The following is an 18,795-nucleotide window of genomic DNA, read 5'->3' as shown; positions in this document are numbered from 1 at the left end:
CTCTGCTATGGCCTGGGAAAGCAATGGAAGATGGCCCAAATCCTTGGGCCCCTGCACCCACGTGGGAGACCTGGAAGAAGCTCCTGGCTCCTGGCTTCGGATCAGTGCAGCTCCGGCCATTGTGGCCATCTGGGGAGTGAACCAGCGGATGGAAGACCCCTCTCTCTCTGTCTCTACCTCTCTAACTGTCTTTCAAATAAATAAGATAAATCTTTAAAAAAAAAAATCACCTCTGCACATAATGCTACAACCCAGGGGGAAAAGGTAATGGACATTCCCCATATTATGAAAGATTTAAAAGGTCCAAATGCCCGGCATTAACATAAATGTAAGTAAGAAGATATTAGTAGTGCACAAAAATACTTACAAAATTGTATCACTACAGTGGAAACACTACTAAATCTTACCAAAAGCATCCAAAGTTGTAAAGAAAAACCTTAGCCTAAACACTTGTATTGCAGCAGAAGTACTGACTCAATAATGTAAGCATATTCTTCAAGAACTTAGACAATCACAGATGAAGAGATAGAGGAAAGGACATAATCATATGAAAGAGACAAGAGGGAACAGCAAAAAATAGCAGAAGTTAGTAAAGTAACTGAAAAAAGATAAATTACCTCAAAGCTGGTTCTTTGAAAGGCATAAAAGAAAAAATTCTTTGACAAATATCAGTATAGCAATGCATGACTAATAAAAATTAGGGATATAAAAGCAGGATTTATCAGTAGGCACAGCAGATTGAAAATCATATGCCGGCGCCGCGACTCACTAGGCTAATCCTCCGCCTTGCGGCGCCAGCACACCGGGTTCTAGTCCTGGTCGGGGCACCGGATTCTCTCCTGGTTGCCCCTCTTCCAGGCCAGCTCTCTGCTGTGGCCCAGGAGTGCAGTGGAGGATGGCCCAAGTGCTTGGGCCCTGCACCCCATGGGAGACCAGGAGAAGCACCTGGCTCCTGCCACCAGATCAGCGTGGTGCGCCGGCCACAGCACGCTGGCCGCGGCGGCCATTGGAGGGTGAACCAACGGCAAAGGAAGACCTTTCTCTCTGTCTCTCTCTCTCACTGTCCACTCTGCCTGTCAAAAAAAAAAATCATATAAGAATGTAAGAAAACTTACCATAATATATTTGGAAAAAAAACAGGCCTGCATGGTTTTTTAAAAATATTTATTTATTTGAAAGAGTTACACAGAAGAAGAGACAGAGACAGAGAGAGAGAAAGAGAGAGAGAGAGAATCTTCCATCTGCTAGTTCACTCCCCAAATGGCCGCAATGGCTGAGCCTCGGCCAGGCCAAAGCCAGGAGTCAGGAGCTGCTTCTGGGTCTCCTACATGGGGGCCCAACCACTTGGGCCATCTTCTCCTGCTTTCCCAGGCGCGTCAGCAGGGAGCTGGATGGGAAGTGGAGCAGCCCAGACTTGATCCGGCACCCATATGGGATGCTGGCATCGCAGGCAGCAGCTTTACCTGCTACGCCACAACACCGGCCTCAGGGCTACATGTTGCAATATGTAAGTTCTACTGACTTTTCAAACAGACTATCCTTATTATAAACCTTCCAGAGAATTAAAAATGGATACCTCTCAACCCCATTTCACAAACCTAATATAAATCTTGAAAGCAAAACCCCACAAGGACAATACAACTAAAGAAAAGTATAGATCTTTCTTACCTAGTAACATAGATTCAAAAGTCCTAAATCAGTTAATACCAAACTAAAACTAACAATGAATGGATAAGATGGACTCCAATGACCAAGAAGGAAAAATGGCTAACAGTTCTCAGTTCCTAGATGTAACCACATTAAGGAGAAGTTTCACGTAATCACTGAAAGAGACTCAGCAGTGCATTTGGTAAAGGTTAAATATTCCTGATAAAACGTACAGAATATAAAAGCAAATGAAGAACAGAGATGGGCAGGCACCGTGCTGTAGAAAGGAAAGCTGCTGCTCGAGACACCTGCACCCATACCTGAGCCTTGAGCGCTGGCTCTTTGGCTTCTGATCCAGCTTTCTGCTAAGGCACCTAGGGAGACGGCAGAAGACGGCCCAATGCTTGCACCCCTGCCACTGACCCAGGAGACCAGGATGGAGTTCCTGGCTACTGACTTCCACCAGGCCTAGCCTTGGCTATTGTGGGTATTGAGTGAAGCCGCAGATGAAAGATTCTCTCTCTCCCTCTCTTCCTTTCAAATAAACAAATAAATAAATCTTAAAAAAGAGAGAGAGAGAGAGAGAGAGAGAGAGAGAAACCTCTAAAACGGGTAAAGGGCACCTGTTGCAATCCACAGGAAGCATGGCAGTATCACAGTCAATGATACATTTTAACAATGCATCGGGAAATCTGAAAGTTGAGCACAATGCAGATGGCAGCTCTCCTGAAATGTTTGCTCAAGGGGGTCTGGGAGTTTTAGCTTTAGCCAGGAAAACAAAGCAGCCATTGCTTATAGACCATCTAATTATATACGTAAAAAGGTCCAAAACATCCCAAACTATTAGAACTCATGGCTGTTAGGGGGATAAGAGAAACCTTCTAAGGAATCAGAACTTTTCCTGTAGCCATTAGCTGGATCCAGGTAAACTGTGAGGGTGACGACCTACCTTCTGGCTACATTCGGCTTGCTGAGATGGGATTTGATCTAGGGCAGCACTCCGAACAGTCCGCTCTGCAGTCTGTCTCTGCCTCCGGAAGTACCTTCGAGGCAGCCCTAGAGAGCACCACCGGCTACAAGTCTGTTAGCTCTAGAACCGCAGAAGACTGTGCTGGTGGTCCATTTATTGCCCCTGAACTCTAAAACCCTCCTTTTGGCTTCTCTGTGAAAATGGCCCGGGCACGTCCACAGCTCTTTCCTTGCAGGCTGGCACTGTGAGAAGCCTTGCGGGAGAGAGAAGTCCCCCCCCCTTCCCGGGTTCCCAGGGCTCCACACAGGCTCCTCCTGACGTGCTGTGAGGGGATCCCAAGTGCCCGCTGCTGGAAGAGCAGAAGCTCCGGTGCCCGCGTCTGCAAGAAACAGCCCTGCCCGGAGGTTTCATGCCGGAGCGTGTAGGGTGCGTCGGTCGGCACTTCTGCGAATGCTCTTCCCCAGTTCCGCAGAGGCTGGGTCTCTGGCAGAACCCCCCAGTGTGGCACCTCCGCGATTTCTCTGCCATTCGGTGGGCCGTGGCTACCCCCGCCTGCAGGACCTGGTCTCAGCCCTGGCAGGAGGAAAATTCTTCCTCGGATGTCCTATTTCAGTTTGAGGGGGCGGGCATATCCTGTCCCTCTGCTCTCCTGGGTGTTACGGCCACTATTCCATTTTGCTAGTCAATCTCTACTTAGGCCCAGCCCCCATTATACTTTGTAGTTTTTATATTACATTTTCCGTTTCTCTCTTCTGACTGAACCTAGACTGATAGACACTGCTGGTCACTTCTGTACACAAACGAACATTGCTCTGTGCTATGCATACTGTTACCCTGATATCAATTGTCAGAAGCATTTAGGAACTATGAGTCTCTTGTTGATTATTTTGCAAAAGGGACAAAAACCAATCATGAAGGTATTAAAAAATTAAAGCTATTCTTGTTTTTAAAAACTTTAGGAGAGGGGCCATCGCTGTGGCGCAGCAGGTTAACACCCTGGCCTGAAGCGCCAGCATCCTATATGGGCACCTGTTCGAGACCCAGCTGCTCCAGTTCCAGTCCAGCTCTCTGCTGTGGCCTGGGAATGCAGTGGAGGATGGCCCAAGTGCTTGGGCCCCTGCACCCCATGGGAGACCAGGAGAAGCACCTGGCTCCTGGCTTCGGATCGGCACAGTGCCGGCCATGGCAGCCATTTGGGGGGTGAACCAACAGAAAAGGAAGACCTTTCTCTCTGTCTCTCTCTCTCACTATCTGTCAAAAAAAATTAGCTATATTTAATGTACTAGCATTATCCCTTCAATAGTATCTTTATAAATGCAAGCAAATCTTTCAACCAGACGATCAATTATTCCAAAGCACTCTTAATTGTGTCATGTAGAAAAATTGACAAAATATGTATTTTATTAAAAGACTTATTAAACTGTGAGATATAGCATATACAAAAATGAGCATAAAACTTTAGGTATTGTTTAACAATTATGTACAGAACAGCAGACTCTAGAGGACAAGAAGTATATTACCAACACTCAGCACTCAAAGCTGCATCAGGCACACAGTGCTCCCCCCTTTTCCCTGGTTATAGATCCTTCCCTTCACACTAGAAGTAACACTCTTGTGAGCGCCAGAATTGGCGGAAGCGCCCTGTGCAGACCGCAGTGGCAGCCACGGATCTGACCTGATGTCCCCGCACTGACGGCAGCCTCTGATGAGCCTGGAGCTCTTGGACTGTGATGTGAAGCACTAGTTACCAGGGGTGTCTGTGGGGCGGGAACATGGGGGTGGGGGATTATCCTAACTCATGAGACCTTTCCGAGAAGGTCTGTGGTGACCACGGCAGCCAAGAGCTTCTCTCATCAACCCTGCATCCATCGGAGGGCCAGGTCGGAGGAGGGTGCCAGATGGCTCAGACATGTGGAAATGAGTCCCCAAAGCGTCAAGGGAGGGACTGGATGCCTCCAACAGAGTCCAGCAAACCTGGGGAACCCTCAGCCTGGGGTTCTCACATCCACTTTCTAAAATGTTCCCCAAAAGCTCATCCCCAAAACAAACTTGAGAAGCCTTCCCCCAGCCCCCACCAACTACGAAGACAACACCACCAGCCAACAGCAACAGCAGTTAAGCTACCGCGAGCAGCAGACATGAAAGACCCCCACGGCCAAGGCTGCTTCTCCTCTGGGGTCTGCCACCAGCTCAGGAGCTGTGCCAGAGAGAACCTGGAGTGAGTGGTCCACGGGGAAAGAAGGAAGGATGGGGATAACCGGAAACAGGGAATGGGAAGCTCAAGGCTGGCACAGGTATCATCAGATGCACAGAGGAGGGAAATCCCACGGCTCCATCTTCGCTCGCAAGCTAGCGCTTCCTCAGCTGGGAATCGCCAGGTAGAGGCCGCGCAACAACACAGGCGCCTCACCTAGCGTGGCGACCTTCACGTCACCTGGGTCCCAGGCTCAGCCCGCCTCCCTCCCACTCCACACCCAGGGTCTCCAGGGTCCCCGCGCCCCTCCACGGAGAACCCACGCGGGCTCACCTCAGCCAGCAGCGCTGCCCTCGTTCCCAGGCCGTCACAGGTCGCAGAGCGCACAGCACAGGGTCCTCTCCGCAGCCCTCACACACCCCTGAAGCGCCACGCTGACACGGCCACGCCACTCCACGCTTTCCTCGCTCACGCAGGCCCTGCCCAGCCCTCACCTCTGCCCTCGCGCCCCTCGGGGCACCAGCGACGTCATCGCCCGCCTTGTAGGCCGCAGAGGGCACTGTGGGCTGGCGCCTCTCGATGCCCCAGGCTGCAGACAGCAGCTTGAGAAAGAGCTGCTGACCGCGGAGACCCCACTGACGGGGCAGAAGAGGGACGGAGCTGTGCGGGCGCGCTTTAAGGACGCATTCTGGGAGTCAGAAGGCCCGCAGTTCCCTGGACAGGTCCCAGCGAGGCCGCTGCGGGCAGAGAGGGCGGGGAGCCAGGAGGCCATAGAGGGGAAGGAGCCCGCGGGCTGAGGGGCAGTTCAGTCCCGCAGACTGGAGCCCGCACTGGGTCCTGGAGTGCAGGGCTCTGCCGGGGAGGCCCTAACCGGCCTGTGGGACTTTGGTCCTGCACAATTTGTTCGTGTTGGGGAATGGGATGCTGCAAGTCAGGACCTGGATTCCTTGGAGGTAACTGGCAAGTAGCCCCCTCCTTCCTGTGCACCCCTGTGCGCTAGGGCACCAGGGCCGTGAAGATGGCCAGCCACTCTTCCTGGCTGGAGATGGGGCAGGGGGGCTGGGGTCCAGGGGACTGAGCCAGGCGAGCCTCTGACAGCTGTGCACACACCACTCCGCCCCCGCACATCACGTCTGCTCCCTGAGGACCCATTAGCAGAGCTGCTCTTTCACACAACTGCATGAGGCAATGTGTGATCAGTGGCCGGCCTGGTCGCCTCCTGGGGAAAGTCACCTGCTGGCACAGGCTTCCCATAGGGGCACCGGTTCTGGCTTGTGTGTCCTGGCTGCTCCACATCAGATCCAGCTCCTGGCTAATGGCCTGAGAAAGCAGCTGATGATGGCCTAAGCACCTGAGCCCCTGCCACCCATGTGGGAGACCCAGAAGAAGTTCCTGGTTCTTGGGGATGAACCAGTAGATGGAAGACCTCTCTCTCTCTTTCTGTAACTCTTTCAAAAGAATTAAGTATGTATTTTTAAATACAAGACTTAATAAATAGATTTCAGGCCCCATTGCTGCCAATGGCCAGGGCAGCCACACTCCCTACCAAGACCTGAGCTCAAGACCTTCCTCTGCCCCTAGGAGAAGCCAGCCGCTCCCATCTGTTCCCACCGGGACAGCCCTATCCCAGGCCCGGTCCCAGCCTGGTGACCACGGCCTCCTGCCCAGTCTCCCCAGACAGGAAGGGCAGATTCTCCTGAGCTCCTGCCCCTGAGCCTGAACAGCAAATCCAGGGCCCAGGCTGCTGGAGGCTCTTTGCCCTCGCCCTGCGTCGGGCCTCGTGCACAGAGCATCCCCGACTGATGCGGTGTCGCGGCGCCACTACTGCTGAGCAGCAGCCCAGCACTGTCTCGGTCTTAGTACGCCCCCTCGCCCTCTCCTCTTTGCACAGGGTCTTCCTGGTGCTGTTTGTGGAGATGCCCCTCCCTTTACCCGGTCACGGAGAGCTAACTGAGCTGGGCCACTCAGACCCAGATTCCGGCACTGTGACAACAGAAGGGGAGCAGTGACAGAGACTTATAAACGCCTGGGCGGAGTTTTTGGCTTGGGGGTTAAGACGTCATCCACATCCCATATCAGAGTTCTTGGGCTGGAGCCCGGCTCTGCTCCCAACTCCAGCTACATTTAGTGGTGAGACCCTTGGAGGCAGCCGGTATTGGCTCAAGTAGTCGGGTCCCCACCACCCATGTGAGAGGCCGGGATTGGGTTCCTGGCTCGCAGCTTTAATCTGGCCCAGCCCCAGCTGTTGTGGGCAGTTGAGGAGTGAACCAATGGATGGGGATCTGTTTCTCTCTGTCTCTCTCCCTCTCCTCAAATAAATAAATACTGTGAAGTACTTTGAATCTTTTTCACCTGAGAGAGAGAGAGACAGAGACTGATGACACTGGTCTTTGTTCCTACTGTCCAGTGTGGCTGAATCACATGAGAGTTCACACAGCTGAAGACAAAGCTGTGCCAAGCTGTGCGTCATGAAGCTGTAGCAAATTCCCACAAACTGCGGCATTCAACCTTCTACGTAAGAATTCTTGTCAAAATATTCTTTTTAAAGATTTATTTATTATATTTGAAAGGCAGAGTTACAGAGAGGCAGAAGCAGAGAGAAGAGAGAGAGAGAGATAGAGATATCCTCCATCCATTGGTTCACTCTCCAGATGGCGGCAACAGCCAGAACTGTGCTGATCGAAGCCAGAAGTCAGCAGTTTCTTCCGGGTTTCCCACGCGGGTGCAGGGGCCCAAGGACTTGGGCCATCTTCTACTGCTTTCTCAGGACATAGCAGAGAGCTGGATCGGAAATAGAGCAGCCAGAATTCAAACAGGTGCCCATATGGGATAGTGGCACTGCAGGCAGGCCTCACCTGCTACAACACAGCGCCAGCCCCCTTATTAAAATCTTAATCTTGGTCTCTTCATTAGTCTCTGTGCACCTTAAAAATAAAAGAAGCCACCATTTACAAAAATGTGAACCCAGTCACAGGCTCAAAGGAAGTCCTACCATTGTTAGAGCAGGCGTCTGGCACTCGACAGAGCTGCGCAGGATTCCCTGACTCACTGCAAGCTGTGGACTGGGCACTGAGGCGCTCAGAGCCATTTCCCACCAGCATGTGCGGGCAGCACTACTTCTCACAGGTGTGGTGGGAATGTGTTTGTGCAAATAAAGTGTGCTGAAGATCTCAGGTGGAACGAGATGGAGCCAGGAATTTGGCCAGACCCCCATTCCTTAGAAAAAAAATTATTTTTTTCAAAAGGAGACAGAGAAAGAGAGAGAGAGAGAGGGAGAGAGAGAGAGAGAGAGAGAATCTTCCATCTGCTGCTTCACTCCCCAAATACCGCAACCTGGACTGAAGCCAGCTAAGATCCTGGAACTCATCAGGGTCTCCCATATAGGTGGCAGGGCCCATGAACTTGCACCATATTCTACTGCTTTCTCAGGTCCATTAACCAGGAGTTGGATCAGAAGTGGAGCAGCCTGAACAGGAACCAGTGCTCATATGGGATGCTGGCATCGCAGGCAGCAGCTTAATCCACTGCAACAACACCGGCCCCCTTTTCCACATTCCTTGAACTTGACAGGACCTGAAGCAACTTCTGGACCGGGAGCCTTGGCATGGTGAGGCCTTGGTCTCTTACAGCGGTATTTATCCTGCAAAAGGACAACGGGTGCCTAAGGTTTCGAGCTGTGGGATCTGGTTTTGGTTTGTTCCGCTCTGAGAGCAAAGGAAATGCTGTATGATCAGTAGACCATGACAGCACCCTCTCTGAACAAGCAAATGACGCCCAGGGAGTGACCTCAGCAAGATGGCTGCCCAGAACCTCCTAGAGCTCCCCCCTTCCTACCCCACAAAAAGATTAAACAGCGAGTAAACTACATCTTTCAGAAAAGACGAGCAGCAGGAGCAGCGAGGCGGCCGCAGAAATCCCTTAGACGACGGGAACCCGGAAAGGCTGCACGGAGTGGGGAAGGGAGCGCCCTGCCCTGCCCCCACCCCCACCCCAGTGGAGATGAGCTGGGAGCCAGGAGGGGCTTCTCCCTGCAGGGATGGGTGAGCAGGGGTCCCCAGCAGCCCGCAGGCGTCTGCCCTCTCCATTGCCGGGGAATCCTGCAGGGGCCAGGCTCTGCGGGGAGCTGAGGGGGCTCCACCGAGATAGCCCCGGAAAAGGGGCCACACTGCACCTGCTCCCCTGAATCCCCGGGCCTGAGCTGCTTCTGCTCTGCACCATTTGGGTCTGGAGCCGTTGTGAGGGCAGGTCTGGTCGGGGTGGGCAGCCATCACGTCCCTGTGTCCCTCTGCCACTGCGCCACACCACGTGGCAGTGTGCCTTCCCCAAGAACCCTCTTGTCCAGTTTCACTCGCCACCACTCCCCTAGAGCCAGGCCGGCCCCTCCCTGAGCCCCAGCCTGCACCAGCTGCCGTCCCGCTCCCAGGTCTTTGTCCACCAGCACTTCTGCAGGCCTGCTGGACCCCCCAGCTTTCCTCAAGGTATGGTTTATTTCTCACGAATCATCAGTCACTAAGGGTGATCAACAGATTTTTATGGTAGTTGCCCCTGGGGGAATGGGGAAAACATCGTAAAAGGACAGCAGTGGCGGTGAAACACAGCTTAGGTGTCCCTTGGAGGGCATTCATCAGAGGACCCCAGCAAGTTCCGTGACCTGCCTGCGTCTCAGGACCCCCAGCACCTGCCTGGTGGTCCCGTGAGGACTGACTGGTTTAGAGCCTGTACTGAGCTCTTCAAGCAAGAGCCATGGCTCACCACAGTCGCACGTTAGTGTGGGTTCTGTCTCTGTGAGTCTCTGTGACCCTGGGCGCTCGGGGAGACATGGGAAGCAGGAGGGAGAACGGTCCCAGAATGAACAGGCACTTGCTGACCACAGGGGCTGAGGACACCTGTCATGGCTAATTTGGTTTTGGAAGTCAGATACTCAAGGGATACCAGAATCTCTCACTCCTTCTGTAAGATGGTTATGTGAGGAAAACCCAACGACCCAAATGGTTCATCTGGAAGAGAAGTCAGAGTAACTGGCTGAATGGGAAAAGATGCACCTTGGGTGTTCTCTCTGCACATGCTATGAGGCTGCTACCCCCGGGCTCTTGCTTGACGAGAGGGAGGGTCCTGGCGACCATGGGCAGTGGAACTGCTTCTCTTTGCTCATAAATCAGGTCAGGGCCCCCTCAGGTGTGACATCACACAGGGGGGAGCTTTGGGCAGCACTAATAAACGTGAGCACAATTACAGTAAGCACTCCTTGAGCAAATCCAGACATTAGGAGAAGCACAATACGTGGTGGCATTTCATTTCCACCGCCATCCTTGAGATAATAGGATAATCATGCTATCCATAATAACAGGAAAGAGGCCGAAAGAAAAGGGACAGCAAATAATTTCCTTGGCCATATTTAAATTTCTGTGAATCTCAGAGTATGAATAAGGGAGGAACACTCAGTGTAGCATTAACTCCCAGGACAGAGATGCACCCTCGCAGGGTACTGGGGCCAATGTCCAGAGCATCTGCAAGTTCTCTTGCATGAAATGTGAACTCCAGGCACTGAGAATTCAGGTCCTTTGAGACATACAAACGAAGTATAAGAATCAGGGTTGAAACACACTATGGAGCAAATGGACCTAACAGACATGTACAGGACATTTCACCCAACAGCTACAGAATACACATTCTTTTCATCAGCACATAGGACATTTTCTAGGATAGGCCGCATATTAGGCCACAAGTCAAATCTCAGCAAATTTTAAAAAACTGAAATCATACCACATATCTTCTCAGATAATAAAGGAATAAAACTAGAAATCAACAAGAACAACAGAATACTTATAAATACTTGGAAATTAAACATGATACTGACTGATCAATGGATCATTGATGAAACTAAAAAGGAAATCAAAACCTTTTTGAAATAAATGAAAACACAAACCTGTGGGATACAGTGAAAACAGTATTAAGAGGGAAGTTTATAGAACTAAGTGCTTACATTAAAAGAGAAAGAAAACTGGAAAACCTCAAAGACATAGATAAATTCCTGGGTTCATCTAACCTACCAAGATTAAATCAAGAAGATACAGACAAGCAAAGCAAACCCAAGTCAAGCAATGACATCGCTGCAGTAATCTAAAGTCTTCCAGCAAGTAAAAGTCCGGGACCTGATGGCTTTCTATGAAGCACTCAAAGAGGAAGTAACTCCAATACTCTTCAAAGTATTCCAGAATAGAGTGAACAATAGAGTGAAGAAACAATAGACTGAAGAGGCATCCAACAGAATGGGAAAAAATATTTGCAAACCACATATCTGACAAAGGATTAATATCCCAAATATATCAGAAACTTAAAACACTCAACAACAAAAAACAACCAATCCCAAGTAAGAAACGGGCGAAGAACGTCGAAAGACAGTTCTCAAAAGAAGAAATACAAGTGGCCAACAAATATATAGAAAAATGCTCCACATCACTAGCCATCCGGGAAATGCAAATCAAAACCACAGTGAGATATCACCTCACCCCTGTCAGAATGGCTAAAATCTAAAACGCAGAGAGTAACAAATGCTGGCAAGGATGGGGAGAAAAGGGAACACTTATACACTGTTGGTGGGAATGTAGATTAATGCAACCACTGTGGAAAATAGTGTGGAGATTTCTTTAAAAACTTGAAACAGGGGTAGTGCTGTGGTGCAGGGGGTTAAAGCCCTGGCCTGCAGCACCCGGCATCCCATATGGGCGTCGGTTTGAGTCCTGGCTGCTCCACTTCCAATTCAGCTCTCTGCTGTGGCCTGGGAAAGCAGTGGAAGATGGCTCAGGTCCTTAGGTCCCTGCACCCGCATGGGAGACCTGGAAGAAGCTCCTGTCTCCTGGCTTCGGATCAGCGCAGCTCCGGCCATTGCAGCCATTTGGGGAGTGAACCAATGGATGGAAGCTTGCTTGCTTGCTCGCTCTCTCTCTGCCTCTGCCTCTCTGTAGCTCTGCCTTTCAAATAAATAAATCTTTAAAAAAAAAAAAAAAGCAATTGGGTTCAAGTAATGTATAGCTTATGTGGATCATGCATCTTGTTGCCTTGCTAAAAAACAAAACAATTCTGTCTTTTGAGATGCATTTGGCCTTAAGGTTTTTCAGATGTGGGACTGTGGCCTTGGAGTGCATTTCTTAGGTCTCTTTACACTCCTATGTAGAACTACATGGGATAAGTGGGGGGATAAAAACAGGGAGTAGTTGAAAACTCACTTAGTCCCTGTCTGGCCAGGACCGACCACACATTTTGTTCTTTCTAGACATCCCTGCTGCCATCTCCCTCCTTACTCTGCGCCCCCCCCCCACCCCGTTCCCAGATCAAGACACTTCATGCAGGCAGTAGCTTTACCAGCTATGCCACAGCGCCGCCCCCTCCCCCCCCCCCAGTTGCTTCTGAACCACACCCTTAGCCAAACAGGATCATTTCTACAGTGAGCTTTGGGACTATTCTTACTGCAGAGATATAAAAACCATGAACATCATCTTCTCACTGCAGCTGAGCTTTGTCACCAAATAAGTACATGAAAATGCTCTCAAGTTGTAAATTTCGTTGGCTCTTGAATTGAAGATAAGAGATTATGGAGCCTTGGGTGAAAATGACTTTTTAAAATTTATTTATTTGAGAGGCAGAGAGACAGGGGGCTCTCATCTGCTGGTTCAGTCTCCAGATGCCTGCAGTAGCCAAGTCCAAAGCTGGGAGCCAGGATTGCAACCCCGGTCTGCCATGTGGATGGCAGGAACCCAGTTAGCTGCACCCTCACTGCTGCCTCCCAGGGCCTGCACTGGCAGTGGGGTCTCCAGGACCTGCCTGCAGAGACTGAACTTGTGATAAGATGACTACTTTTTTTTTTTTTAATTTAATTATATATTTATTCATTTGAGCAACGAGACTGAGCATGTACTTCCATCCACTGGTTCACACCCCCAAAGGCCCACAGAAGATATGGTCTGGCCAAGGTCACAGCCGGGAGCTGGAAATTCAGTCAGAGTCTTGTATGTGGGTGGCAGGAACCTAACTGCTGGAGCAGTCACCTGCTGCCTCCCAGGGGGTGCATCAGCAGGAAGCCGGAAGAGGGAGCAGAACCCGACTCAAAGCCAAGCACTCTGATGGGGATGCAAGCACTTTGCCCTCTAGGCCAAATGCCTGCCCTACAGATTTGGTTTGGGCATGGTGACGAATGCACTGAGCATCTGCCTCCCTCTCTCTCCCCTCTTCCTCCCCTCCCCCGCGGCCCCATCCCTCACCTGCCAGCCCCCAGCCAGCCAAGATGGGTTCTCCTCATTTGAAGATTATTTTCTTTCTCTTCTTGGAGCGGAGTCCTGGCCGGAGACTCGGGGACCCCCTAGGAGCCGCCCAGCTCGTCCCGCACCGCCAGAGATGGAGTGAGACGCGGAGAAATCCCTGCTGCAGAGCTTTTTGGCCGGGTTAGAGTTTAAGTGGATTCCCGCAGACTGAAGCACAAAGTTTGGGCCATCGCGGCCCCTACTGGCCTCCAGGGGCACTCGGCACCGAAGGAGCGGGAAGAATCCAGGAAACAGAACGGAATGCGCCCGCCAGACTTGAACCCGCGGCCTGGAAATAAAGTCTCCCAGCCGCGCTAGGAAGCGCATTCCAGGCGTTCGGGACTTTCGGCCAGTGCAGAACTAGGACCACCGTTCCTACTGCGGGAGGGTCGGGGTGACCCTCAGGGCCTACGATCCGGCGGCGACGGCGGGGGACACGTTTCGCCCCGGCGGCCGCCCTGAGGACAGGCAGGGGTCACTTGCGGGGTCTCGGACGCCCAAGACGGGCACAGTTGCACTGACCAAGTGGGCTCGCCACGGACGGGGACGCCCCCAGCTCGCCCACCCGATTCCACGGGTGGGCGATTTCCCTGAGGAGCGTGTCGCACTGAGGACCGAGTCGCACTGAGGACCGAATTCTGGAACCCCGACAACCGAGGGGGCGGCAGAGCGAGCAGAGGACGGGGCTGCGAGGGCTAGAGAGCCGCGGGGAACAAGGGGGACGCGGGGACCCGCCTTCCCCGGGTCCACAGCGTTCCTGTCCCCTAAACCTAGGGGTGCAGGGAACGCAGAAGCGGGCACCGAATCGCCACCGCAGAAGTAAAACAAAACGGAAAGGTCCCACCGAGACTTGAACTCGGATCGCTGGATTCAGAGTCCAGAGTGCTCACCATTACACCATGGAACCGCGGGGATCGCCGCGCTCGGCTCGCTAGATGCCCAAGTGCCGGCCTCACCCTCGGCGTCTCCCAGGAGCGACTTTCGGGGCTTTTCTCCCGGTCTCCAGGACTCCGCAGGACGGAGGCGGCCCCGGGTCCGGCTCTCGGCCCGTCTCTGGGTCTCCCCATTTCGGGAGAGGGGACCAGGAAGGCTTTTTGGAGGCCGGGCCCCAATCCTCCTGCTCGGCCGCAATTGCTCCTTTCCTGCCCCGGTCCCTTCTCCCGCCCCAGCCCACCGGCCGTTCCGTTCCTTTCCCTTGCCACTGCCCCCTTCAGAACTGGATTTGGACTTGACTGGAATTCTCCCGCCCCCCTCCTTCTCCGTTCTCAGCACCTTGGCGCCCGCTGCTACAGTCTGAAAGGGAACGCTGTGGGAAAACGCGAGAAGCGCCTAACTGCTGCTCGGGTCCCGACCCCTGGCGGCGGGGTCTCGACGGAGAGACACGGTGAGGCGGCCCCCGCCCAGGGGCTCAGCGTCCCCAGCCCGCGCTTGGGCTCCCCTGACGCGCCGCGTCCGCCCCCCGGCGCGGGTCTTCCTTCTCGCGCGTCTTCCCGGTACCGCCCCCTCGTGGCTGCGCCGGGCACTGCCACAGGCGGGAGATGCTCGGCCCAGAGGGAAGGGAAGCGCTGGGCGCTACTTCAGGCCTTGAGCGGCGACTGACAGAGGTGCAGGGAGGACGAAGTGTGCTTCCTTCTCCTGGCTAACAAGGGAGGGTTGAGAAAGCAACAGTCTGTCAGAATGTAGATAGTCTCTCAAATACAGGTCTGGGGAAGAAAGACTGAGTCACGAACTCTGGCCCTTAAACTTAGAGGGGCCCCGAGAGTATGCCCAGGCACTCCTGTTCCCACCTGTGCACGTCCGTGTCAGGCGAGCTGGACACGCGTCCTAACTCTTGAGTGGAAAATGCGGCCTTGGACTCCAGATGTAGGCATGGAGAGTGGAGACTGGAGATTTTGTTAGAGCCCCTGGACAGTCGCCAGTGAGCCAGAGTTGTGTTCTGGAAATGCGAGCTTGGGGAAGTTGGTGTGGAAGACAGGAAGTAACTATGGGGGCTGGTGCTGTGGCGGAGTGGGTTAAGCCCCTGCCTGCAGTGCTGGCATCGATGTGCGTGCCAGTGCGAGTCCCGGCTGCTCCACTTCCGATCCAGCTCTCTGCTATGGCCTGGAAAAGCAGTAAAAGATGACCCAAGTCCTTGGGCCCCTGCACCCACGTGGGAGACCCGGAAGAAGCTCCTGGCCAATTGGGGCTGGAAGACCTCTCTGCCTCTCCTCTCTCTGTGTAACTCTTTCAAATAAATTAAATAAATCTTAAAAAAAAAAAAAAAAAACCTTGAAAGTAATTATGTCCCTGTGTATCCTTCCATCGTGTTCGTTTACAGACTAGATCCATGTGTTCCTTCGGTTTAAGGGGAAACAAAAAAGGAAGGAAGGAAGGAAGGAAGGAAGGAAGGAAGGAAGGAAGGAAGGAAGGAAGGAAGGAAGAACATAAGACCTCCAAACACAAGAGCAACGATTCAGATGCCCATGTGGAGGGAATCCAGCCAGGGAGGATGAGGAAGGAAGAGTTCTGTCTCCCCAGAGAGAACTCTGAAAGGTGGCAGGAGCTCATGAGGATCCCAGAGAGCAGAGGTGGTGGTAGGCAGAGGCAGCATGGAGGGAGGCAGCTGGGCTGCTGGGCCTCTGGGCCGCTGGGCTGAGCAGCTTCCTCCTGCAGATGGAGCCCTCTGAAATGTATCCCCTCCCTCCTCTTCTCCTCTATGGCTCTGAAAACCACCTTCCCCTCCCTATGATATACATAAGGCTGCTCTGTACGTGTGAGGGTTTGGGCACGTGAGTTAATGCAATAATTGGACCCCATGTCCCACTTTTAAGAATGAGCTGGTCATACACACACACTATGGAGTTTTGCAACTATAAATGGGAGGAACAGTTTTTTTTTTTTTTTCCAGGAAACAGGAAATCTTTTTTTTTTTTTTTTTTAAGATTTATTTATTTATTTGAAAGGCAGAATTACAGAGAAAGAGGGAGACTTCCACTGGGTCATTCCCCAAATGGCTGCAACACTGACAGAAGCTAGGAGCCTGGAACTCTATCCAGGTCTCCCACATGGGTGGCAGAGACCCAAGCATTTGGGCCATCTTTCACTGCTTTCCCAGGTGTATTAGCAGGGAGCTGGATCAGAAGTGGAGCAGCCAGGACTCAAGTCAGCATTCATATAGGATGTTGGCATCACAGGCAGCAATTTAATCCAGTGAGCCACAAGGCTGGCTCCTTGGATCTTTGAAGTGAAAAAAAAAAGCAAATTAAAAAAAAGTGTTAAGGAAAAGGAAGATTAATATGTTTTGCAGGCAGGATTGACCAGAAAATAATGAAAAAAATTTTTTTTTATCTATGGGAGCTTAGAAATGAATTCTAAGACATAAAGGTTGGGGAGACTTTTTGAAGTAGATCTTAACATAGTTTTATTGTTAAAGCTATACTAAGGTTTTATGTATTCCAAAGAAAAATGAAAAGGCTATCCTTAAAACTGAAAACAAGAAGAGCAAATTTAGCCTTGTAGTTAATACATGAGAATTTAGGATGTCCATGTCCCACATCATAGTACCTGGCTTGGCTGCCGATTCCAGGTTCCTAATGCAGACCCTGGGAGGCAGCAATGATGTCTCAAGAAGTTGGGTTCCTGCCACCCACGTGGGAGACAAGGACTGAGTTCCCGCCTCCCTGCTGGGACATCACTGTAGGCATTTAGAAAGTGAACCAGCTTGCTCTTGCTCTCTCTCTGCCTCTCAAATAAAGAATAATTTAAAAACTGAAAAACAAAACAAACTTCCCTTTGTATCAAATGACAATATCACCGCATTGACTATAATTAATATACAATTGCTAGCAGGATACCATTGCCTCACGACTTTATCAGAGCGTGAAACAGCTCCTCCTCACATGAGTTGATACAGACAGCCCCAGTTCCAATCTATCACCTCAGGGTTCCTCCTCAACTGTCTCCATGTCAGATTTTTTTCTTTGTTTTCCAAGTTGGTAACCTTTATTCCTGACAATACCAATGTATTTACTATTTTGCTGTATCCTATAACACAAAATATCTTAGGAATGATTAAATCATTTACACTACTGTTGATGAGTCTACAAAAAAAGTTTACAGTGTGCTCAGGATGCACACCAGAAGCACTGCCTTCTAGATTATTTGAACTGATATTATTCATTCTTCCGTTATGGACATGTCTGTTGTTTCCATTTCTTGGCTATTGTGAATAGTGCTGCCATAAGCGTGGGAGTGCCAATGTCTCTTTCACAGGTCAATTTCAGTTCCATTGGATGTAAACCCCGTAATGGGATTGCTAGGTCATTGTCGCTCCCCCTCTTCATGGAGGAACGACACTAAACCCTGCCTAGGCTTCATATCCGAGTCACGGCACCATTATGTCGCTCCCCGTCTTCGTGGGGGAACGACACAGGACCCTGCGCTGTTCTTTCTGTCTGCTCGGCCCTCCCCGGGTTTGCTGCTGGTTCTTCCCGGGTTGGCTACTATCCCTTCCACCTCCGTGGAAGGGCAGTTCCCCCTGGCCACATTCCCCACTTCCGCAGGGGAGCGGCACACCGCCGGCCGGCTCGTCTCGGGGGCTGCACAGGTGTTCCTTCAGCTAGATGTTCCCCATAGATGTTCCTGGTGCATGCCGTCTCTCTCCTCCTTTATAGTCCTCCTCCGCCAATCCCAACTCGGCTGCCCACACGCCGAGTACGCTGCTCTCCTCCAATCAGGAGCAAGTCCTACAGTTTATCAGTTGAACTGGAGGCAGCTGTGCGGAAGCTGTTTACTTCTCTCCCAGCGCCATATTGTGGGAGAGCAGATGCATAGAATAAGTCTTAATTCCAGTAACAGTCTAGTCCGGTTTGCTCCCCACAGATCCCCCTTTCTTTTTATTTTTGGCGTTGATACGCGCCTGTCTTCGGTGTCCCGCGGCACACACTCTGCTCTACTTGCTAGAGTTGCCACAGGCTCTTACAAGTCCTATCAATCAGGAAAACCGAATCCGGGTCCTCTCTTCGCCATGTTGTGAGGAGGTTTTTAGGCGCTGATGCGTGCCTGTGTTCGGTGCCCTGCAGCGCATGCTCTGCTCTGCCTGCAGGGGACTTACAAGACCTATCAGGCAAACCGAATCCAAGCCTTCTCATTGCCTTATTGTGGGGGAGACTTATTAGTGTTGGTTCGTGCCTATCTTCGGTGACCTGCAGCTCATACTCTGGTCGAGCTTTGCTGGCGCTTACCGCCTTAAATCAGGCAGACCGAATCCAAGCTTAATATTGTTGTATTGTGGGGAAGCCTTACTGATGTTAATTCGTGCCTGTCTTCGGTGACCTGCGGCGCATAAGCTGCTAGCTGCCCGCATGTGCTCATCGCCTCACTTGATTAGGCAGACCGAATCCAAGCTCTCACATTGCAGTGTTGTAGGGAGGCCTTTTTATTTCTCTATTTCTCTATCTCCGGGCATTCCTATTTCTCCCATTTTACTTCTATCTTCCAACATTCCCATTTCTCTCACTTTACTTCTAAAACTTCTGTTTCTCTTATCCCCGCAGCTTTCCGGCACCTCGCCCCGCCGGCGGGTTCCCGGCTCTGCGCCGCTTCAGCCCGCGCGCCTCTCTCATCTGCGCAGCTTCCCGGCTTTGCGCAGCTCGGCTTCGCGCGCTCCGCGGTCTCCACGCTTAACCCTTTCGCGTCTGAACCACGGC

General features: G+C 51.7%; 1 non-coding gene across 1 annotated transcript; it reads right to left on the bottom strand.

Annotated features, from left to right (window-relative positions):
• Nucleotides 1-13,943: 13,943 nt before the first annotated feature.
• TRNAQ-CUG (transfer RNA glutamine (anticodon CUG)) lies at nt 13,944-14,015 on the bottom strand. Its single transcript has one exon. It is a non-coding gene; the product is annotated as a tRNA-Gln (tRNA).
• Nucleotides 14,016-18,795: the final 4,780 nt, after the last annotated feature.

This window comes from Oryctolagus cuniculus, chromosome 7 (assembly GCF_964237555.1).
Source record: "Oryctolagus cuniculus chromosome 7, mOryCun1.1, whole genome shotgun sequence".
In the NCBI taxonomy this organism is placed as follows: Eukaryota; Metazoa; Chordata; class Mammalia; order Lagomorpha; family Leporidae; genus Oryctolagus; species Oryctolagus cuniculus.
Note: the sequence above shows the minus strand (reverse complement) of the source record. Positions and strands in the feature narration are given on the sequence as shown.